The 25,770-nt window shown below is 31.4% G+C and overlaps 1 protein-coding gene across 3 annotated transcripts in view; it reads left to right on the plus strand.

Annotated features, from left to right (window-relative positions):
- The first annotated feature begins 1,001 nt into the window (after positions 1-1,001).
- The window catches only part of LOC143052842 (uncharacterized), a 66,123-nt gene continuing 41,354 nt past the window's right edge, over positions 1,002-25,770 (plus strand). The window contains exon 1 of one of the 3 annotated variants that reach the window (XM_076225949.1): positions 1,002-1,143. The gene's annotated coding sequence lies outside the window, so the exon portion shown is untranslated. Of the gene's footprint in view, positions 1,144-21,529; positions 21,613-21,635; positions 21,764-25,770 lie in introns of those variants that run through there. The other 2 variants (XM_076225948.1, XM_076225951.1) reach the window with 2 other exon arrangements.

The following is a 25,770-nucleotide window of genomic DNA, read 5'->3' on the forward strand; positions in this document are numbered from 1 at the left end:
GTTCAAGAAAAATACTAAAATATTTTTGTAGAAATAAGCGTTTTTTATTCAAAGAAAATATCAGAAAAAAATGAATTGTGACTTTTTTTCCTGTGACTTTCTGCTTTACTTTCTAGTTTTTTGGGTCCTCATTTTTAAATGTTATAAGGGAACTTTTTCTAATTTTCGATTAAGTTTAATATATAATTCATTCTAATGATTTGATTAATTATGTTATGTAACAATCATTTCATTAACTCTTTAACAAAATAAGTTTTGACATGGTTGTTATTTATTACTGTATATTGCAATTGACAAATATCCTCATTAATACTATTATCACATAGGTATTATTATGTAAGATTGTATAAATAAATTTGGTGTTTTTACTGTCTTCTGATTGGTTAAAATTATTAGTTTTATTTTCAATGTTGTCAATTTTGATGGCGACACGCCCACTCTGACGTTGTGTATTCATGCGCCAACATGTGTGTACGTTGTTATTGTTAAAATATACAATATAAAAAGTTCTTTGAGCCTTACTTTTGATAGAAATTTATTTATAATGAATGGCAATAATATATTTTGATTTTATTGAACCATAAAACTAATTTTTGACTCTTCACATTTTACATAATCCGCTTCGCGGATTATTCAATGTGAAGAGTCAAAAATTAGTTTTATGGTTCAATAAATTCAAAATAGATAATAGCCATTCATTAAATAATGTCAGGTAAAGTCTGGTAACAAACAAAATTATACGGACACTGTGTAATCGAATTTAACATTAACCTGTAATCTTTCGAAAGAAATTATGTTAAGGTACGATCTTTTTTCCTTTTTATGAGAGATTTGGAGTATGAAAGCGGACACGTTTTTCTTCTTCTTCAAATACGTTCTTTGCCACTAAATTTATATATATATATCGTCTTTTGGTCGTTCGAATATTAAAGGAAGAATATTTTTTTGCGTTTTGCAAGTTTTAGATATGTAATATATTTATATGCATGTTTCTTTTTCAGTTCAACATCCAATCGAATTAAGGAAGTGTTTCTTTTTTACAAAATAGAGTTACCACTTAGTAACTGTTATGCCGTCCGATTCGAGGTGTCTGGAAAGTAGTACACTATAGTACAGAGCAATTCTACATATACAAGAAAGCCGGTAAGTGTTTAAGTGGTTATGTTCCAGACCATATGAGTATTTGGACCTTACGCGTACGGTCCGGACCGTATACGTATACTCGTACGGTCCGACCATACGCGAACGGTCGGACCGTATGAGTATACGCGTATGGTCCAGTACGAGCTAACAATACGTGTCATTTGATCATTTGGGTTTAATCTAAACAAATACATATCACATTCTTTCTTTTTCGTTTTACAAATTGTTATTACTTCAATAAGATAAATAAAATGAATTAACGAGTAATTGAAATCCAATATTTGTTTTATTGTATCTGAATCCTATTTTGGTACTCTCGCCCAAGGTGACACTTGCTACCACAAGTATAACGTACTATTATTTTTTTTTTCGTTTACACGTTTGCAGTTCATGCATGTTCCGTTGCATTTGCATTTTTGTAAAGTTGCGAAAATATTCTTAAAAATATCCTCCCACATTATGTGTATTTCCTATATCTTCGATTTCAGTGATCATGATTTAATTAATGTATTACAGATCGCATGCTAAATACACGAGAATAACGGAATTAATTAGCGTAAATTTTTAAGATAGTTAAAATATATTTTTTACTTCAATTACAATTGAACTTTTTATATCATTTTGAGAGTTAAGTTATGTTGATCTGTTATACATGGTATATGCATTTGTATCTTATGAACTTGACCAACTTCTTATAATTAGCCAGACCGTACGCGTACGGTCCGACCGTATGAGTATTTTGAAAAAAGTACGCATACGGTCCAGACCGTACGTGTACGGTCCAAATCCTCATACGGTCTGGAACAGTTATCTTATAACAAGAAAATGAGAAAGTATACCGATTAACACGTATAGAAAATATACCGAAAAATAACATGGGCGTATCAAGAACCTGGAAGTCAGAAAGGGGGGGGGGGGGGTTAATAGTAATATTTTATTCATTATAAGAATTTAATTAATTACGTTATATTACAATAATTTCGTTAACTTTTTTAAATGGTCTTGTTTCTTTGAAATTGGTCTACTTAATATTTTAAATGACAGATGTCAGATCATCACTTCTATAGTTCTCTATCGTTATTTTTTAATTAAAAGGACTGACCACCAAGCAGTATCAATACAATTACAATCTGTATCGTCTGAAACAAGAGGCCCGGGATATTGGAAAATTAACAACGGTATTCTCAACGAGCAAGAATACGAAGACAACATAAATAAAATTATACAAAAACAAAGTAATGAGATAGTAAAAAATGAAATAGAACCTAGACTTCTGTGGGACTCCCTCAAGTTGGAAATAGAACCTAGACTTCTGTGGGACTCCCTCAAGTTGGAAATAGAACCTAGACTTCTGTGGGACTCCCTCAAGTTGGAAATAGAACCTAGACTTCTGTGGGACTCCCTCAAGTTGGAAATAGAACCTAGACTTCTGTGGGACTCCCTCAAGTTGGAAATAGAACCTAGACTTCTGTGGGACTCCCTCAAGTTGGAAATAGAACCTAGACTTCTGTGGGACTCCCTCAAGTTGGAAATAGAACCTAGACTTCTGTGGGACTCCCTCAAGTTGGAAATAGAACCTAGACTTCTGTGGGACTCCCTCAAGTTGGAAATAGAACCTAGACTTCTGTGGGACTCCCTCAAGTTGGAAATAGAACCTAGACTTCTGTGGGACTCCCTCAAGTTGGAAATAGAACCTAGACTTCTGTGGGACTCCCTCAAGTTGGAAATAGAACCTAGACTTCTGTGGGACTCCCTCAAGTTGGAAATAGAACCTAGACTTCTGTGGGACTCCCTCAAGTTGGAAATAGAACCTAGACTTCTGTGGGACTCCCTCAAGTTGGAAATAAACAAATACAGTATATTCAGTATAGTAAAAGTAAAGCTAAACTGAGAAAAAATGTAACGCCTAATTTAGAACTACAATTATAAATATTATATGAAAAATCTAATAATGAAGATAATGATTTTATTAAAGAAAAAATATCCACTTTAGAGAAAGAGCTAGAAAATCAATATGAATACAAAGCAAAGGGAGCTCAAATAAGATCAAGACTAGAGTGGGTAGAAAGGGGAGAAAAAAATAATGCATATTTCCTAGGTCTTGAAAAATCTAAACAAACGAAAAAGACAATACTTAAACTAAAAAACAATAAGGGGGTAATAGTAACAGATCAAGATGAAATATTAAAGTTTGAAAGAGATTTTTATGCTAATCTATACGACACTAAACAAAAACCGGATATAGATGTTAAAAAATACATTTCTGAAACAAAACGTAATTATAAACTGTCAGAAGAAGAAAGTAAGTCTTGTGACGGAAATGCAACTCAAGAAGAATTAACCATTGCAGTCAATAATCTAAAGATAAATAAAAGTCCTGGAATGGACGGAATAAGTATAAACTTTTATAAAAAGTTTTGAGAACTTCTCGGACCGATGCGTGTAAAAAAAATTAATTTTAGCTTTGAAAATAAACATCTGCCATTTACGCAAAGACAAATTTTACTGAATCTAATTTATAAAAAAAAATGATCCTTTAGAACTTGCAAATTATAGACCAATATCATTATTAAATAGTGATTACAAAATACTTTCATACACTCTAGCTTTTTAGTGCCAGTCTGGCTAAGAATCAGGCAGTGGTGAAAACATGACCAAAAAAACCCACCCAATTTGACATTGATTTCAGTTCATAATATGTAGTTATGCACAAAAATAACATTCATTTCCATTTTCTGTTCTGCTAATAGAAGATACAATTTGGTTGAAATGCACTAGAAATTAACAAATAAGGGGAGATAACTCTGTAATTTGCTATCATTATAACCAATTTTCTAACGAAGTTATTTGATATTACCAGACAGACACTAACGAAAGACTAATACTTTTAACTCAGGATATGGTTAGTATTGAATAACATGGTTAGCTCGGTGGGTTTTTTCTTACCATGTTTTAATTTTTACCTAAATTTCCTGATTCTTACAAAGACTGGCACTTAAGAATAAAAACATCTTAAATTTAATCATTAATGCCGATCAAACAGGATACATAAAGAACAGATTTATAGGGTTTAACTTACGACAAATACAAGATGTTATAGATTACGCAGACAAGTTTAATATAGAAGGAGCAATTTTATTCATAGATTTTTCGAAAGCTTTCGACACATTAGAATGGAATTTTATGTATCATACTTTAGAATATTTTGGTTATAATAAACCCTTCATAAACTGGATAAAAATCTTGTATACAAATATAGATAGTTCTATATTTAATAACGGTTGGATATCTGCCCCTTTTAGACCCCTAAGAGGTATCAGGCAGGGATGCCCGTGCTCTTTTATACTTTTCGTAATGTCAGTAGAAATAATGGCTAACCGACTAAGGCAAAACAAAAATATAAGAGGCATAGAATTAAAAATTGATAGTAAAACACATTGTTTAAAAATCACGCAAGTCGCTGATGATACAACTCTATTCCTAAAATCTAAAGAAGAAATCCGAACAGCATTAAATATTATCGAAATTTTTGGAACTTTTTCTGGATTACAACTAAACAAAAATAAAACGGAAGGAATTTGGATTGGTAAACTAAAGCATTGTAGAGATAAAATAGATGCAATTAAATTCACGGACAAACCTGTAAAAGTGCTTGGTATATATTTCGGCATTAATAAAAAAAATTAAGAAAAATTAAATTGGGATCCTAGATTTGAAAAGAGTCGAACCCTGATAACATCGTGGAAAAAAAACTTAACCATTTTAGGTAAAATTCTAATAGTTAAAACTCTCATTATACCACAATTTACTTTTTTAGCAAATGTTACAGCTTTAAGTAACTCAAAAATAGTTGATATAGAAAAGAAATTTTTAGTTTCATATGGAAAAGTAAGAAAGACAAAGTTAAAAGACATACTTTGGTAGCAGATTACAACCAGGGAGGGCTTAAAATGACCGACATAAAAAGCTACTTCTCCTCTCTTCAAATAAGATGGGTCTCTAGATTGCTGCAGGCAAAACAAGAAAATTGGACATTGATACCAAAATTATATTTAAATAAATTAGATTCTAATTTCCTCATTTTTAGAATGAATTTAAACAACCAAACTTTAAAAAAAAACTAGATTACATAACTAAGGACATTCCAGAACTTTACTTAGAAATATTAAAAAATTGGATTTTATTTCATGAAACGAACATCACAGAATTGAAAATTTTTGTCGAAATAAGAAAGCAAGTTATCTGGGGTAATAAATTTATAAAATTTCAAAACAAGCCGCTTATTATGCATAACTGGATACACAGTGATATTATTTACATTAACGATATTATTGACGATAATGGAAAAATTGCCCAAGATAAAATATTTAGAAAACTGCGAAACACTAAAAATTAGATAGCAGAAATTTCAAAAGTAAAAAGCTCAATTCAAACCTCAAGGCTAAAAATTTTAGCTACGGAAGAATCCATCAAATCAAAAGTAAATTTTAACAGATTATTTATCAATATAAACAAAGAAAACATTAAAATTGAAAATTTAAGCATCAAAAACGTGTATCAATTGCTCGTTCAAAAAAAAATTCTCCAAACATTGGCATAAATAAATGGAAAAATGAATTAGAAATAAATTATGACTTTACCAAATATATGTTTAAGTTTATACACCAACATTTAAAACTGAATAAACTTAAAATGTTTAGATGGAAACTAATAAGTTGCATTTTACCGAATAGAGAAAATCTCTACAAATGGAAAATAGACACTAGTCCGTTTTGTCAATTTTGTCAACTTAAAGACACCTATCAACACTTTTTTATCGAATGTAAATTTCTAAAAGATTTTTGGGAAATCATTATTCAAATCTTATCTCAAATGAGTTTTATTAAAAACATTAACTGAAAAGATATTGTAATAGGCTATAAAATAATAGATAATGAGTATATCGGATTCAATATAATTCTGACACTTATAGGATTTGCTATCTACACATTATACTATGTATCCAATCGAAGAAATAAATCTACTAATGTATTCAATCTGTTTAAATTTGAACTTGACGAATACGTAAGATCCTACAATGTACAAGAATATACTACAGTCCAAGTGCTTCAAACTTTAATTTCTCCAAAATAAAACACTCTTAAAGAAGATATTTCTAGAACACTTTAACTAAATAAATAAAAAAAGAAAAGACTCACCTAAAATGTTCAAAATCCAAATAACAAAGATATAAAGTAGCCAAATTCAACATACATCCATTAAAAAGCATGCTCTCTCTCACCTTTAAACAAGGTAAACCATCCGATCAAGAAAATCGATGTCACACACTCTTTAATAAATCATGTAATTTTTAAACGAGATAATTGACACCAAACAATCAATTTCGGATAAGAGTATTATTTGGACGTTATTTAATTTGATTACATGTATTGAAGGAAAATAAATCATTTATTTCAGATCAGGGTATTGAAGTGTACTACATTATTATTGAACATTGTATTTAATTGTTATATTCTAATATAAAATTTAAGAAAATAATACTTATCTACTTATCTATATGAAACCCTATTTTTAAAGATACTAACCATTTCAGGGTACCTTACAGTTAAAGATGTAGCGGCAAGGTCATTGTTAACAGCTTTAGTGCAATGAATTTATATTCCAGTGTTTAAAAAAAAGAATATTGTCTCTAAATATTTCAGTACTAAAATATATATCAGCGGGTTCCGATTTTTGAAATATACAACTTTTTGACAACTTAAGTTTATGCCACAAATCTTATTAATCGTGAGAAAAAAAAAAATTAATTGAGCGATTAACAGGGGCGTTTAAACGTCGACCAGAATCAGCCACTGTATCATGTGTATATTGGATGTAGTATTGGCCTAAATTTTCTTGTACGATACAGACCAGATGCGTCACCAGTTCGTGATTGTCGATTTCGGTCATTCTTCCGCATTACTTTGTCGTAGCAGTCTTTGTTTAAGGTAACACGATACCGAATGGCATATCTCCCGATTTCCAAAATTTTTGGCAGACGTGTACTTTGAATCGAGTTACATTGGAATATGTTATAAAAAATGGGGGTCACCATTTTTGTTTTTCTGTAATTTTCATATGAAAACGTCAATTTTGGCGACAAATTTACTTAGGTATATAGGGGAAATGCCTTTTTTTCCGCTTACCTTTTTAGATTTTCGAATGGATGGCTATTTTCTTATATACGGAGAAAAACAAAAAACTAACATAATATCCAGGATTGCATAGTGAACCCATTCACGTATAGAAACTCATATGTCACCATCCTTGTTTTTGAAATAAATGGCTTCAAAAGTAATCGATAGGCCTAGAATTTGACAAAAACACGTGTGACGTTATGGTGTACGGAATATAACGTTATTCCTTCTCAGAGAAATGGAGAAAAAAATATGTGTCAGGGTCTGAATGAGTATATTTTATTTTCATTTCCCCTGTCGACTGTCGTAAAATTCCTTGTAATGCAATATAAAATTATACTGAATCAGATATCATTTTTTTTTCGTCCTGCACATGGAATTTCACTCCTATGAATTAATATCAATATCGTCCAATTTTCATATCAAACGAGCATATACTTAAAACTTGCGTGAACAGGTTCCATGTGATCTTATGATAATAGTTCATGCATAAATCACCGGAATTTTGTACACGTTAAATTCACGTAATTATTTGAAATAAAATTATTTAAATAATATCTTGTTCTAAATTTTGATTAAAACCATAAAAAAATACCTTCAGAATTTTGTTAAGTTTACGTGATAACTAAATGAAACATTTCACGTGAGATTCATCCGAATTACTGATTTTTAACTACATCATATTAGACAATGGTGGTATCATCACTTAATCCCGTGATGCAGAAATAAAGTATGTTAAAAAATTTGATTCATTTAACAGTTTTTTAATTGCTCGGTTTGATGGTTGTTTAACGTTCAGTGGCAAATAGTTCATGCATATTCGGGACGATACAATACAATTTTGAAAACAGTTGTTTATAAAAGACACGTTTGATGCACCAGTCAAAAAAGATTAAACATTCTGTTATTTGTGAAAAATTATTTACATAACAAATCTTGAGATCATATATGCATTCTTTATATAAGTAAAACAACTAAGAAATTTAAAAGTACCAGCTTGAAATTCAACCTGTATCAGATGTAAGCCGGAGTCTGTATTCGTGTGCCTTTGTTTATTATCAAAATGCCAAATCCAGCAACCTGTCATGAAACAAAAAAGAAATCCCACACGATATGCGCACCTATAATATGATTAGTAATACCAGGTACATAGTTTTAAAGCTGAAGCAAGTTCTAAATAATTAGCCGAATTAACCCTATACATGTATATGTCGTGTACAAGTTGCGATTTTGTACAGGTTATAACATGTACACAAATATTGTACATGTTATAACTTGTATGATGCAAAAATACAAGTTATAACATGTACAAAAGTACCCCATACATGTTATAACCTGTACAAAATATTGCTTAAAAATGGTTTTAACTTGTACAAAATTTAAAATAAATCTTAAAGAAGTAAAATATACATTTAAATTCACCAATGCATAAAGAACAACAATAAATAGGCCAGAACGTGTTTTTTTCTGTTAAGGACAATGATCACAAAGTTTCAGAAATATATGTTTCATGAATAATGTTGGCAAAATGTGTTTTTCATGTAATTGTATGTTTTATGCAGTCCATCATGGTTGAAATAAGTGTGAAACTATTTACTAAAAGCTTGCATTCCTCAATGACAATTACATTAGATAATAGTTTCTAAATTCTTCCAAAAAATTTAAAAACGATTCTTAATAATTTTGGGAAATACTCATCCCTCTCGTGTTTATAGCATGCAAAGACTAAAACAATGTAGTATATGCTTACTTTGTAAAAACAAGAGACAGCTGAAATAGTTTTCATGGGACCACGCTTCATTATCAATATCTTTGGATCTACTCTTCAACATTTTTGGCCTTCAGCATGACTTATGTAAATTTATAACTCACTTTTTGTTTATAAACTATAAGATCATTGCATGGGGCGAATGTCATTTTGATGTTTTAAATATATATCCTCTACTTTGAAAGCATGTATTTGTAGCCTTTGAATGTTGTCTGCTCCATTGGCGGGTTGTTGTCTTGAAGACACATACCCAATTTCAATTCTCAATTTTATTTGTAGACACATCTATCCTGGCTATCCTCTTATGTCTTTTAGTGTCAACAAGAAAGAAAGTATTTTACTATTGCCTTCAAAGTGGACACTCACATTTATAATTCATCAAATAAAGATATGTCCATAGATAGACATAAGAGGATCATAAGGCATGTCCTAAGATACATATCAAGATACATATCTTAGGACAGGTCTTAGGAATGCTTTGTAATATCGACCCCTGGACATTAACTGTATCAAAAAAGGACAATACACACTAACATGAAGGAATAATACAGTTGAAAAGTTATGAAAATGTTATTGAGGTCAATATCATCTGTTATTCTATATTGGTATTATTTTAGTAGGTTTCTCTATATGAATTGGATTTTGGATAAAAAAGCATATTCACCTGAGAAAGTGTTATTCACCGCGCTAAACGTCAGGCGCTTTTACATGCTACGTTATGGTAAAATGTTTCATGTAAAATTTGTTTTGGTATATGTTTGTTATCAAATTCATTTTCTTTCCACGGAAAATGGAATAAAACAATTAATGTCTTTTGTTATGTATAATTTACTTCTTTAAGATTTATTTAAAATTTTGTACAAGTTAAAACCATTTTTAATCAATATTTTGTACAGGTTATAACATGTATGGGGCACTTTTGTACATATTATAACTTGTATTTTTGCATTATACAAGTTATAACATGTACAATATTTTTGTACATGTTATAACCTGTACAAAATCGCAACTTGTACACGACATATATACAAGTGTGGGATTAACGGTCGAACGGAAAAATGTAAAACAATATGATGATAGGTGCTCTATAAGTAATTTGGTGACGATGCATATTTTTGAATATGCAGTTCATATAATGGAATGGTAATTTAGAGATCTGAAATGTAGTAGCAATGTAAGAAGGATAGCATTTCCGTCATTTCGTCTTAGGTGGAAATTTGATTAATTGGAAATTTTACCGCATCATCTTATACTTCATAATGGTTTGTATTTTCTAGAGAAGAGCAAAAGTTTTAAGACTTAAACTAATATTTACAGAGACTGAAATGTTACTGTGACAATTATACTACACATACTCAAAATTTTTCAACGTTTACTAAAACTACAAATAAGAAGTGTAAAGATACTATTCCAATAAGCATTAGTCACGATTTTCTTGATGTCTTCAAGGTGTTGATGTCAGTTAATTAATGCCCAGTTGTGCTATCTTATAAATTGCATATCATACATCTCCATTTATCATTCTATCAGCCAACTTTTGTACATGTACACATTTTTTTTTTATTTGTACTTGTACTTTTACAAATAAAGTCTCATGTTACCCAACTTCCAAAATGAGCAAGTATAGTAACGTAGATATTTAGTTTGGCGTAACTGTTTAATTTTGGTCTTCCTCACGGTCTGCGTTTAAACTTTGTCGAATTTTAAAAAAAAAAATACAGGCAATTATTTAAATTTTAACAACTAAAGTTCCCAGTGACGGGTGTAAATTGCAGGATTGATTGCTTTGATTATTGGTTGGTTAACGTCCAGTGGAAAATATTTCATGCATGTTCAGGACGAGAACAAGTTAACAATAAATACAATAGGTAGGTTTTGCAATAGAGACAGGGCATCCGCGATGATGGTCGGGAAAAAATTGACTGACGCTAAACGTGTATATATATACTTGTATACTTGTTCTAAACACTAATTTTAAGAAAGAAACTTTCCGGGCCCTTTCCGACGCCTAGTATGCGAGCAAAATGGCCCTTAGAGCCCTAAAAGGTAACTTTGTTAATTTTCTTTCAGTCGTTTTGTCTCCCAACTTGTACATGTACATTATTTCCAACTCAAAACTATAAAAAAAAAAAAAAAACACCGAATACTCATGCAAGCGTAAATTAAAACGAATATAAAATCCAAATGATTTCAAGATCTAGCTTTTTTACAGTCTCTTGCCGTTTGAATAATAAAAAGTAAGCCGTTTGCATGTAAATCGAGAAAAAAATTATAACGGAATCAGGGAACACAGAATCGTTCTGACTACAGCCAGCCCCAACTATAAACTTGCGTTTGTAGACGCAAGCGGATACTCGGGGCTGGCTTTATTCAGACTGTAACGGAACCTGAATTTTGTTATTTTATTTCTGCCGTATCAAGTGCCCACGTATTTCTCAGTCTTCGTTAACTTTCTAAATCTTCATTCCGATGTTGCTGTCCGTCCTGAGTAGACGTGGTTTATACGATTACAAAGCTGGCACTGTATTTTAAAATATTTTCAAAACTAAATCGAATTTACTCTGTACAGACTAATGAATTTCAGAGACTGTTTACACATGGAACACAGGAAAAGTTATTCGGCTAAATAACCACTTTTTTTACATTCCATACAAACAAAATATTTTCTGTATGATTTTCAACGTCTGCTTGTATTGTGCTTTTCCCCCAATTATATCCGTATTCTCATCCAAATAAATTTAATTTTTTTCCGAGTGGTGTTTTTGATGACCATTTTAAAACGAATTAATAGTTGTAAAATTCCCCGTTTTATTCACACATCATCCTAAGAATCTATAAATTAGATTTCTACTTTCAAAACAAAATTTCATGGGGATACGACGTGAATCATGAATAAGTACTTACTGCAAAAATAAACCTAGGTTCACTTTTATAAATTGTTATTTGGACGGAGAGTTGTCTCATTGGCACTAACACCACATCTTCCTATATCTATACCAAGAATAAAAATAATGTGATAAAACTGTGTCTGTTATGCGTAAGAACATATTATATAGATAATGCGTGAAGATGCTTAAATATCAAAGAAACAGATTATTTTAAAAGTAAAGTAATACTTTTTAAAGATTAACAATGAGCAGAATAATTGCCGGAAAACGATTTTACAATCTATGTCAAATAACCGCTACGTATTGCATCAAAACTGTCGGCACTCTGCATCTAGGGAAAGTTACCGTTAAAAATGCCACACAAAACCCGCTGCATTGGCTTATGTGTGAACGTTATATTCGATAACTGGCTAACTTGATTTAGATAGTTTAAATTTGACATTTCGGTGCTTTAATAGCTACTTATGCGGTATGGGTTTTGGTGATTGTTGAAGACCGTACTGTGACAAATAGCTGTTACTTTCTGTGTCATTTGGTCTCTTTAAGAGTTGACAAAGTGGCAATTATACAACATCTGACTACTAAGTAATATTGACGTAAGATATGGACAATCATCTTTGCCAGATGTACATTTATATCAATTGTAAATTGTCCCATATAAATTTCAAGTAATGCATGTATGCAGCTTGTCTATACATTCACCATATGAAGACACTTATTTCATGATAATCGAACACCGTATCGGTGGTCACCTGGTAACATGTTTGTCTAGGGATCTTGTGTTAAAATACTGCATGTATGGTTCAAACCAAACCAAAGACTGTAAAATAGTTGGTTGAGGCTTCTCAACTAAGCACGTAGCATAAAGGGATAAGAATACAGACTGTTCTGTACGGAGTCAGATTGACTATGTACTAGCACGTTGATGATTAGCCTCAGTATAAGTGTCTAGCAGAGGCGGATTGAGGGGGGGGGGGCAAAGGGGCCTGCCCCCCTTTTTGGGCAAATATTTGGTTGCTTATATAGGGAATCACTGAAGCGTGACTGGAGCAGGGCCCCTCTTCGGTCAGTCAGTTGGCCCCCACTTATGAAAATTCCTGGATCCGCCACTGTCTAGTACAAATCAAGGTAAATAATCATTTCACATTATTATGTTATCGTCTTGAACGTTGAACGTTGGGTAACCATATTGTTTTATCATTAATTTATCTTAATAATGAACGAAATCTATGGGAAAAAACTGTCATTTGAGACAGATAATTTTGAAATCTTTTGGTTGAACTAGTTTCGATTGATCGATAAAAAGTATTTAACGTCCAGCGATGAATATTACACATACATATATATATTTAAATATAAAATGACTGAATAAGTAGTCAACGATTAATCTTACAAGGCGATGGATCATGTAATATGATTCTGTACACTACAAAATATAATATTTAACAAGTCAATTAGGGTACAACATCACCATTAAACAACTATAAAATGAACAAAATTAATATTAGATATTTCGGATAACAGATATCCTTCTTCAATAATAGCACGCTGACAAATGAATCATGTCAATATATTCAAACTGAAAAACTTTTTCCAATTATAATTTATACAATTTAAGCGAATAACACAGACGCTAGTACAATTTTAAAATTTCCGAACACGGCGCAAAGATAAGTTATAACATCTAAACTGTCACAACCTTCGGAAATTTAGAGTTGTGTCATAGTTAGAAATTGCATTAAATTTCCTTTGGATTTTTATAGGAAATATTCTTATTTTTATATTCAAGATTTTAGACATTTTGGAAATTTAATTTTATATCTGGCTTAAAACATTTTGAAGTTTGGTTCACAAGTTTTCTTTCACTTTATTATCAATCTTAATACAGAAATAGTAGGTGTAAATCTGCTAAACAAAGAAAAGATTATGTTCAAGCTATCTTGTATGTATTTATCTCGTCTATGAAAAAGCCAGGCGACAGATTAAATTATGTAATGTCTATTAGTTCTTTTGTACGGGTTAACAAATAAGGTGTCTTCAACGGTGTCTTCTCATTTATCCAACTTTAAAAAATAAGGTAATCTCATTTAGCCAACTTTTTATTTTTGTTAATTATTGGGTTGTTTGTTTAGTAATAATAAGGTGTCTTCCTAAAATTTGACAGTAAATTTGTTCCTGTATGTTTTTATATTATTCAAGAAATATATATAACATAGGCGATAGTAAACTTGTTACATTTTATTTTTAAATAAAATTTGGTATATTTCAAATAATAAATAAATGTTTCATTAATTTATACAGATTACATCCCAGCTCCTTTGTTCTAACAGGGGTGATCTGAGCCGGATCGTACCAACCAGATCACCCCAGTTTGAGTTTCTTTGTTGTGCATGCTTTCCTTTGTTCTGTATCATTTTGGCGGGAATGTCAAATCCACTATAAAACTTATAATCAATTATACGGAATAGACTATCTACCAAAATTCACGTAGAAAAAATCCAGAGGATATGCTGGGATTCGAACTCAAGACCTATAGCATATCAAGCCAAGAAACATACCACTACACCAGGACGACTGGATATGAATTTACAGTAATTTAACATACTTAAAGGAAGCAAGATCTTTTTATAAGTGGGGCGAGTTGGCAGACCTTTATTCGGTGGGGTTTTAACCCTTTTCGTTAATAAGTGAGTTGTCAGACTGATTGTTCAATTTGATTTTACACATTTTTAAAAGTGGGCGATTCGGTAAACAAGAGTGGGGAGATTTTTTTATAAAGTGGCGATATAGTGTGGGCCGATAGGCAAGTGGGGCGAGTTGACATTGTTTGATATCTACTCATCGGGTTCGGGGGTCATAAAGGGTATATATCATATAATAATATATAAAGTATATTAATTTATAATGGTTGTGTGGCGTTCTAAACTAGATTTTATGAATTGTAAATGTTTTTTCGTCTAATCTAAAAGAGCTGGGATGTAAAATAGTTATCCCACTCGGACTTGGTGTGTCAGTGTTAGATCACCCTCTGGCCTCCGGCCATCGGGGTGATCTTACACTGACACACCGCGTCCTTATGGGATAACTATTAAAGAAACCCACAAATCAGTAATATTTGTTCATTTGAGGTTTTGCGTTAATATGCATTTATACTAGTAACATGTATAATTGGTATAGCATTTTTACTTCCCAATCTGGATAGCCTTTGGTAGTATCATATTGTTTCAATATCCATTAGTTAGTAACTTAGTCACACCATCGGACCTACATTTTGCCATCAAGTTTAAGCACCATATTTATTCATGTACCAAATACCACCTATTGGAACTAGACAGTGACATGATTGCTTTAATTTAGCACTGTTGTACAGTAAAGTCAATCATATATTCAATCATGTATTCCACATTAAAGCCTACAATATTTAAAAACGAACGAACTTTATACTTCAGTGTTTGTTTGTCTTGTATCATGTGCTGCTCAGAGAAACCAATAGAGAGATATTTATTAGTCTGGTTTCTTCATAATTTTATGCTAAATTGTTGAAACCCTGGAGCTTCTGAGCTTTCCCATGGACCCTCTACCAGGGCAACCGTAATTACGCCATTCGTTCATAAAATCATTACCTAGGACTATTGAAATGTTTAGTAACCCCTTATACCGTATGATTTGGAATTTCTCGTTATTGGTGTTCTGCTGTTAAGATCCATCCAATCATTTTAACATACCATAGACAATTAATGGAGAAGAGTTCGGCATAAAAAATGTAAAACCCTGACATTTTCACTATAAAATATACATGCTCCAAATCAGGAACCGTTACATTAGTGCATTACATATTTATTTTATGTTTTTTGGCAAAAATAAGGTCCAAAAATTTTTCATTCTCCACCCCCTCTTTCAAATATCCTGGAAACGCTCCTAAACATACACAGACAACAGACTGACCCAACTTAAGGATAGACTACAGCAAGGACAGATCAACGTATATCACTACACTGATGCAGTATCCCTCCTACTTAAACTAGGATGAAGATCTACTGAACATTCTTTTAGTGTGTGCTATGGATATTTCTGTGCTACGTTTTAATCATTGTGCTTGCATTGCTTTTGTTTATATATATATATATATATATATGTTAGACTCAGATCGACGTCCGGCCTCTAATCGACGTCCATTCCTCAAATCGACGTCCGTTCCTCAAATCGACGTCCAAATCTGACGTCACATTCTCAAATCGACGTCCAATATTTTTATTCTCTATAAATCGGAGGTAATGTATTTCCATAAACGATGTCCGATTGATTGTAGTCGTCTTTAATTCATGTTCAATATCAATAAATAATAAATTACGGGACTTAATTTACACTTATACATATACATGTTTTGTATGGTTCTTATGACAACTAAATTTTCCGAAACATTTATACATACTTTCCATATACATTTCTTTAACCAGAAAACATGTATATTAATGTTTATCCTGATAAAAAGATTATCCAATTGATCCACATAATAGTGTGTCATTCCTATTCATAATAATAAATTACATGCATATAAATGTATGGCAATTAGTAAGCAACCCAACAACAAAGAAAACCAAACGAAATCTAGGAGCTTTATTGATAATTCGGACTCTAAAGTTTTTTTCCAACAAATTTCTAAATTTTACACATGGAGTGAAACGTAAACACAAGAAATTGGCATAATGTTTTATGTTGTGCAGCTACACCACTGTTTTGGGTTAAATGCAGTGCTTACACACATGTTTAACCCCGACATATTCTGTATGGGCCATCAGTGCATTGGTTTTCGATGGTTTTGATAGAGATACATGGTTAATACAAATATTTATATAAAATTTATAGAAAATTACTCCAGACAGTGTTAGAGTTAGATTTTCTACTGACAATTTTTTTGTTCGTCCCTCAGCGGGATTCGAACTCACACCTTTGATACACTACAAGCTGGACATGAGGCTAAGCGATTGGTGCTGTAGTGTATCAAAGGTGTGAGTTCGAATCCCGCTGAGGGACGAACAAAAAAATTGTCAGTAGAAAATCTAACTCTAACACTGTCTGGAGTAATTTTCAGACTTATATAAATATTTGTATTAACCATGTATCTCTATCACTCTGAGATCCAGTGGGCATATATATTGTTTGGTTTGTCACTTGTTTAGACTTGTATATATATATATATATATATATATATATATATATACAACTCGTCTAAACATCAACCCAACAATGTTAGATCTGTAAATTTTCTTTTGCAAATTTTTGGTTCTTCCCTCGCCGGGATTCGAACCCATGCTACTGTGATATCGTGACACCAAATCGCCTGCACTGCAGCCGTCCCGCTAGACCAGACGACCACCTGGGCTCTTAAAAATAGAGCTTTCGCTGGCCGTGTGTTACCTTTCCACGCCAGTTTTAATCTAGCGGCGTACTGCAGTACATGATATATAAGGCATGAAGATGTTATTGTTACAGATCAGCTAAATTATCTCTAGTAAAGGATCTTACAAATTAATGTAAGATACAGTCACAGAAAATAATTATAGATATAAGGACGTCTGAGTCAGTGACAACCCTACAACAGATGTATCCATCGGATCGCCATCAATGATGGTGATACATGGCTGTGTACATAATGTATATACAACCTGTCTAAACATCAACCCAACAATGTTAGATCTGTAAATTTGCTTTCGCAAATTTTTGGTTCTTCTCTCGCCGGGATTCGAACCCATGCTACTGTGATATCGTGACACCAAATCGCCTGTACTGCAGCCGTCCCGCTAGACCACACGACCACCTGGGCTCTTAAAAATAGAGCTTTCGCTGGCCGTGTGTTACCTTTCCACGTCAGTTTTAATCGAGCGGCGTGGTTTAATATATATATAAAAATATATGTATAATATGTTGCGTGAGTTTTGTTCTGTTCAGTCGTTGTGTACTTAAACGTATTCAACTTATATTTTGTCTTATTTGGATCATTTAGTCAGAAGAACAGAGAAAAATGAACGAAGAGGGTCTATCTATTGCACAAAAAAAAGCTCAATCTCATTGACAAATCTCTTCATGAATAAAAATGCAACTGATATTTTTCTATCCAATTCATATTTTAACTAAATGTCAGTTGCACATTTTAACATGTATATATGCTAAATGACCATACTACAGAAAATTTAATCCGGGTATAATTTTCAGTATTATTTTTCACCTGTCATTCAACCCAAATTCTAATTGAAAAACCCTTTGTTCTTGAATACCTTTGATCTCATCTATCCAACTTTTTTTTTACCTTTACTTCCTATAATTTTAAAAAGTTGGATAAATGAGAATGAACCGTCTTCAACCTATGCCAACATTTGATAAAAATATATTCAACCTATGCCTACAAACAAAATACAATAGGTGTTGTTATAACAATTATTAATTAATAAAAGGTAAAATACAGTCAGTATATTTAAGCATTAAATATTAGTACTCTTTAACAATTCACAAACAAAAATGAAGTACATATGTATTTGCAAAATTGTGTTGTGGTAAAAAATGGAATTATAAACAAATTTTAAATAGATAAAAATTGTAAAATAGAACCCTTGATACTAGCAAAATTGAGTTGAAATAAATATTAAATTATTATAAAAATGAAATAAGACTAATTTTCTAAAATTAATCACATACAATACTTAAGAAAAAAGTGACAAAAAATTTCAATTGTACAATTTGTTTTTTATATTTTTTTTCATTATTTTGTTGTATTAAATACGAAACATACTCTAACATGCAACATAATATACAAATATAAAATACTTCAACAGAAACTTTTTTTTTTAAATCAAATTTAAAAAATTTAAAATAAATATATAAAAAAAATGATTGTTTGGTTCATTTATAATAGGCAGCAACTTTCCAGTTGGACATTGCACTTTTGTTTTACGGATACTGGTTTAGAAAATTCAAGTACTCTGTGTTTGTTTTTATTCATTATATATTGAGTTGTGAGCTTCTGTCCATGTTTGGTACAAATCCAGGATAGTTTAAGAAAGTGATTAAAATTTAAAAACTTTGACAATAGAGTGAATGTATTGTATCCTGGCAGAAAAACTAAGTCCTTTTAGAAGTAAAATACTGATAAAAATGATCTTTTCTTTTACAAAATTTACTTCTGGATACTATCTAATGATCATGAACAAGCTTCTGTCCAAGTTTGGTACAAATCCTGGATAGTTGAAGAAAGTTATTCAAATTTTTAAAACTTTAACCACAGGGCGAATGTAATGTTTCCTGGCAGAAAAACTTAGTCCTTTTATAAGCAAAATACGGAAAAAATGGATTACAAAATTTACTTCTGGATACTATCTTATGATCATAAACAAGCTTCTATCTAAGTTTGGTAGAAATCAAGAACAGTTTAAGAAATTAAGTTATTATTAAAATTTAAAAAACTTTAACACAGAGTGAATATTTGTGGACGCCGCCACCGCCGACGCCTACAGAATATAGGATTGCTATGTCTTGTTTTTTTTACGAAACGATAACAACATGACACCAGTATATATCTGAAATTATGACTTTTGAGTCAATCATATTAGTGAAATTTGTCTTATTCTCTGAATGTGTTGGAATTAATAGTGAACATTTAAAACATGTCAGGTCTTATGAAATTCATGAGTTTCAATAGTGGTGTATGCCATTGTATTTGAAGGAATCTATCTTACATAAAATTGAATATTTTTATCATATATTTCTATATTATTCATGAAAATGACACTCATAGATATTCAATATGACTAGATGATTGTTCCTTAAATAAAAATTCATAAAATCCCTTTTCCCCCCATTATTTCATTTATATACAAAACTTATTCCTTTATGAAATAGAGGTCCTCAACACACACAATTGCCTACATTTTCACTAGTAGTTGTAAAAGAAATTGTATATTGAATAAACATCAACGCTAGGTTTAAACTGGTTGTAGATTGATTAGCCCCTAATTAATTTATGTTTTTATAACACTTAATCTGTAACAAATTATTCAACCTATGCCAACATTTTTTCACACAATTTTATACCTAAATTTCAAAATGTTGGCATAGGTTGAATGAACCACAAATAAATACTTTATGTAATTAGACATCTTTTGACAAGTTAAGTTGATAAAGAAGGAAATATAAATAGCCACATTGACAATGAGTGGTTTTGCACGTGGTACGATAATCTGCCACTTTTACACTGAAAATTTTGTAAACTAAATTTTGATTGGCTCAAAACCTGAAAATTATTTTAATTCCATGGATTCACTTTTTTTCTTGATTAGCGTCACTCTGCCATACGCTATCAAGAAATAAAGACTCTTTTTTATTGAATCCTGGTTTTGACTATTTTCAGGTGAGTACATATTTTATATATATTTTTCTATTATGTTTTAAAAACTAAGAAGGTAATTTATTCAATTTTGAAAGGTTATTTAATCGAATTAAATATTGGGTTGTTAATTCAAATTATTTAAGAAACCGTCAAAAATGTAAATTGTTTGATAAGTTAACTAAAGTACTTTTGGCAACAAGTCCTTAAATTGGTAAACAGAAACATAACTTGTGTAAATATATTTGTTTATAAGTTTCAGTTTAGTTTGTAATAGTTTTAGTTAAATTACTTTTGTTTAATTATGTCACTGTGTACATATCTTGAATGTACAGTTAAGTTTTGGTATTGCGGGCTGCCATAGATTTATTTATATGGAAGATAACTCAGGGTTTACTTGCGACAAATTTGCGGGACAAATAATATTGTGTATTTTCACCAGTTTAGAGCCAAAATAAGTCATGGTTAGTGACTTAGTGTAATACATTTATTATTCAATACATTCATGTTATTTTTCCATCGTCGCCAAGTAACAAAGCTTGTATAAGCAAAGAAACATTAGTTCTCCTGAATTTCCCATTCCAGCCTTGTGATTTCTATATTTTAAGACTTTGTTTATTTACTATCCTAGTAGTTAAGAATGATGCATATAGTTTAAGGGCATCTAAATATATTTCTTTATTTAAATTGTATTTTACTTTAGAGTAAATTAACTCAGTAGTCCCAGAATGTTTAATTTTAGTATGTGAGCTAGGTCCCCAGAGATAACTTAAGTAGTTATCCCCCTTGATATGCAAATTAGTTTGCAAGTGTTTGTTTTTAATTAGAATATTTTGTATATAAACTTGTTTGAGATTAATTACATGTTTCAGTGTGGCATGTTTTTGGAGAGTCATTTTAAACAATGCAGATTGTTTATATTTAGTTTTAATATTTTATAAAGATGATAAAATTTAATGTTAAAGATTTTTTTAGTAATAAAAAGACAATTTGAAATTTATATCTGTTTGGTTAAGGCGTTATAAAATCATGTTCCCTATTCAGTAATAGAAATCAGTTAGAATGTTTTATCTTTAAATTTCATATTTTATTTGGTTTAATTATACTAAGCCATGTAAAGGCTTAGTTTATGAAGTTTTTGGTATTGTTAGTTTACTGTCCATTATTATGTTGTGATGTAATATATATTATAGACTCTGCCATACGCTATCAAGAAATAAAGACTCTTTTTTATTGAATCCTGGTTTTGACTATTTTCAGGCCTGCCAAAGACAATTGTGTCAGCTTTCTGTAAGAAGCACGCAGCACTCGAAAATAAGCTCACCGAATAGCTCATCACCCTGTTTGCTCTACCCACACAATAAATACACAGAAAACTTAGTTGTGTCAGTTGCGCCAGTTCACATCGCAAGTAACTACTTTCATTAGGCATATCTTTGTTATCTTTGCGCCGTGTTCGGAAATTTTACTGGGCTGGTGATACCCTCGGGGACTAATAGTCCACCAGCAGAGGGCATCGACCCAGTGGTAGTAATACAATTAACGGTACAAATTTTCTTGCACCAGATGCGCATTTCGACAATACATGTCTCTTCAGTGATGCTCGTGGCCAACATATTTGAAATCCAAAGCTTATATAAAAGATGAAGAGCTATAATCCAAAAGGTCAAAAAAGTATAGCCACATCAGTGAAAGGAATCAGAGCTTTGCATGAGGGAGATACATTCCTTAATTTATAATAATTTCTAATATTTTGTAACAGCAAATTTTAATAACTCAAAAAATCCGTATTTTTATGCCAGTAGCTACTGGGCTGGTGAAACTCTCGGGACTAATAGTCCACCAGCAGAGGCATCGACCCAGTGGTAGTAATAAAATTAACGATACCAATTGTATTGCACCAGATGCGCATTAAACATGTTTACGAGATCTCAACTCTCCCCCTATACCTGTAGCCAATGTATAAAAGTAATCGATAACAATACGCCAATTTCTATTCTGGCAAATATTGATACCATAATAAATTTCCAATATCATAACCTGGGGAAAAAGCAATTATTAAAAGAAAATGAATAAAGTCTTATTGTAGCCTTTTTTTCAAGTCTTTTCGTTTCCACTTGCAGGTTCGACTTTATAATGTAAATGTTTTTCTTTTCGTTTTAATTATAAATTTAACTTTACATTTAATAAAATCCAAACTTGAAGAAAACAAATCTAAAAGTTACAAAAGGTAACCGAAATTTGAATATATCTCGAAACGTATATCAGCGTCAATTCATTTCTATTTCCTTTTTGGGTCTTTGGTGTAAACCCCAAAAAAGTAGTTCCGACCACAAAGAGTAGTGTCCCTTTGAACGCTTGTAGATTACAATAGAAACTGGCAGTTTCTAAATCGAGACGTCACAATACAAAGTAGCAAGTCCGCATAAATATTATATTATATTTTTGAGAAAAGCCTAGCAAAATCTTCATTTTGTCAAAGTATCAGTAAAATTCTATTTCGAGAAACATATTGCTATGATCTACCTTAAGTAGTGCCACTATTGTGTTAGATTCAATTTATATTACTCACCTAAGAACGTTGTCCCGAAGTCCCAAAGAGTATAGGCTAAATCTGAAGGACATGGTCATCTATTATAGGATTAAACACATTTTTTCTAGAGGTTATTGATGTGTATACCGGGGCGATTAACTCATAAACTGAATAAAAGTCCGAAGTACTTTTATGTAAAGTTTGTGAGTAAGAGCCCCGGTTTACACATCAATAACCTCTAAAAATAATGTGTTTAATACTTATAATTCTTCAGCCGACCATACGCGATTATTAATTGACATTATTTGATACTTTGATGACTACTATATGCACCATCAGAAGCACAATGGCATGTCGAAACTATAAGGAGTACGTCGCCATCTTGACTTTCTAAAAAACTGAAATGTTCGATAAATGCAACAGAATCTTAAATGAACTAGCACCTACCTCAAAAACTTCATTTACATTATATACTATCCGAATTTAAAGAATACAAGTAACGAAATAATCTTCCGTCTGAAAGTTTTCAATCATATGACGTCGTGTTTGCTTTGACGAAAATTCGCCAAATCATTCGTGAAATTTGCCGTAATCTTATTTTTATACATTTTCGAAGGTTTAGTGCATTTATTTTATTTCTTTTTATTGGATTAAATATACATTAGAATATAATCAACTGTTATGCAATTGTTTTATAATTTCAACTTGCTGACAATCCAAGTATCCCTGCAAGAATGTAAATCGCGCATGAATAGATTACAAAAGTAGTTTCGGAAACATAGTTTATCGAAGTGTAAACCAAGAGAAAAATTCTAATTGACCAATCCAATTCAAGTATTTATAGATATGCTAATGAGATAAGAATTATCACTGTATATATCATTATTGAATGTATCTTATTATCGTCACGGAAGCAGATCTGCTAAAGGAAACACTAAACCTCCATATGAATCAACATTAAAACAACCGTAATGATGAATACGGAAGCACATCTGTTTCCGGGCATAAATGTCATGTTTATCAAGTACTTGGCAAAGCAACGGCTAATAGAAAAGATTTATACTTACTGATATGTTATGCCTACTGGAACATTTTTATAATACCCTTGTATATAATGTCTGACTTTAGAGTATTATAAAAATCTTTCAGTAACCATTAAACTTCAAAGAAAAAGGACGCTCCTTTACATAAACTTAGTTTCATGCTTCTAAGGGAACTAAATTGTTATCTAATTTGAAGGAGCAAAATTAATTCAGGTCGTTATGTTTCTATTATAGTTTAAACTTTAAGCTAGTCATAGTCGTTCCACGATAATTAATCTTTTTTCATATTGCGCTTTTATAATCACGCTCTTTCTGGATAGTACGCATCGATGTGTTCTGATTTTTTTTGTTCACTCTTTGTGTCAAACACAGGGAGTTGATGACATACAATTGAATTTGATTGTTTAAGGTGTCACACGCTACAGTTATTCTGTCATTTTTTTATATTAAAAAATCTCGATAGAACTGTTGCAAACACAATGCTGAAAGATCTTTATAACTGAGTTGAGTTGGTTTCATTTTAAAATAAGTTTATTTCAAGGCTCGATTACTTTATCCGAATTGTATTTTATTTTACAGGCTTGGTAAATAACATGTTCGTAAAAATTAGGATGTTTTCACAGTTTTAGCTGCTTATTTACAATATTAGGAAAACTGAAAATACATTTTGTTTTGCTGTATATACTCTCAACTACATGTCTGTTTACACAGTTTTGGTTGATGGTTGCTAATATCATCACCTAAACTTGGTATGTCTGTTTTGGATCTCCTGGTTTTTCCCGTCACGTTCTTCATTACTGCCAGTACAAAGTCTTGAATACGACAATTGTTTTCCATTTAATCCTTTGAATGATAAAGTAGTGCATTGAGTTATGTCAGGTGTCATTGCTGTCCACTTTTTGAATCAGCCATGTTAATTCTTCTTTATATCCAATTTGTCAATTCAATTCTTGATGGTTAAAGTCACTCAAATTCAATCTACAAAATAGATACAGGGAGATGTGATATGCCGATGAGACAACTGGTCCGGGAACACAATTTAGTTCCCTTTAATTTCAGTATATTTTTTCTTAAATTTTTTTTTTGCCTTTCCTTTGAATTTTTTCCCATTTTTTTTGCTTTAATGTGAATGTAAGGTCATCTAAGAGAATTTCTGTCAAATTTATTTTTCATATTTTGAGCAGAAATGAGTAATTTGGTTAGGTAAACATAGGTGGGATTTCCCCTTTTCGGAAGCTCTCTGGCTTAACCCATACTGGTGTCCTTGTGTTTTGTGTTGCCAAGAGAAAATGAGACGATGAAGTTTTCTAATTTTTTGATATGTTTTGTTGTTAATGCCAAACTTTATGTACACCAAATCTTGTTAGAAAAGCGCAGATGGGATTTTTTTTATTAATCATTATGTTATAATAGACAGATAGGGGAAATTAATTGTGTTCTCAGACCAACTCTCCATACAAGTAGCAGTCTATAAAAGTAAATCAATATAAGTCAAGGTACGGCCTTATTGGCTCACACCGATCAGCAAGCTATAAAGGGTCTAAAAAAATACAAGTGTAGATATATTCAACATGTATGTATCAGTCCATCTTATATTGTTAAGATTTCAATGTCAACAGATTTGACCATCAGCATTATTTCAAGATTGTATATACGGACTTCAACAAACAATGAAAAACTAAAAAGTATAATAAAAAAATATCAAGTAAATTTAAGTGATCACGACTATTAATGTACTTTAAACGACAATATAAATTGATTAATAGTCCAAAACATTCCGGAACACTTTATCTATTATCCGGAAAGATGATGTCTCCCTTCAATATAAATCTGTTATCATAA

This window comes from Mytilus galloprovincialis, chromosome 11, assembly GCF_965363235.1.
Source record: "Mytilus galloprovincialis chromosome 11, xbMytGall1.hap1.1, whole genome shotgun sequence".
In the NCBI taxonomy this organism is placed as follows: Eukaryota; Metazoa; Mollusca; class Bivalvia; order Mytilida; family Mytilidae; genus Mytilus; species Mytilus galloprovincialis.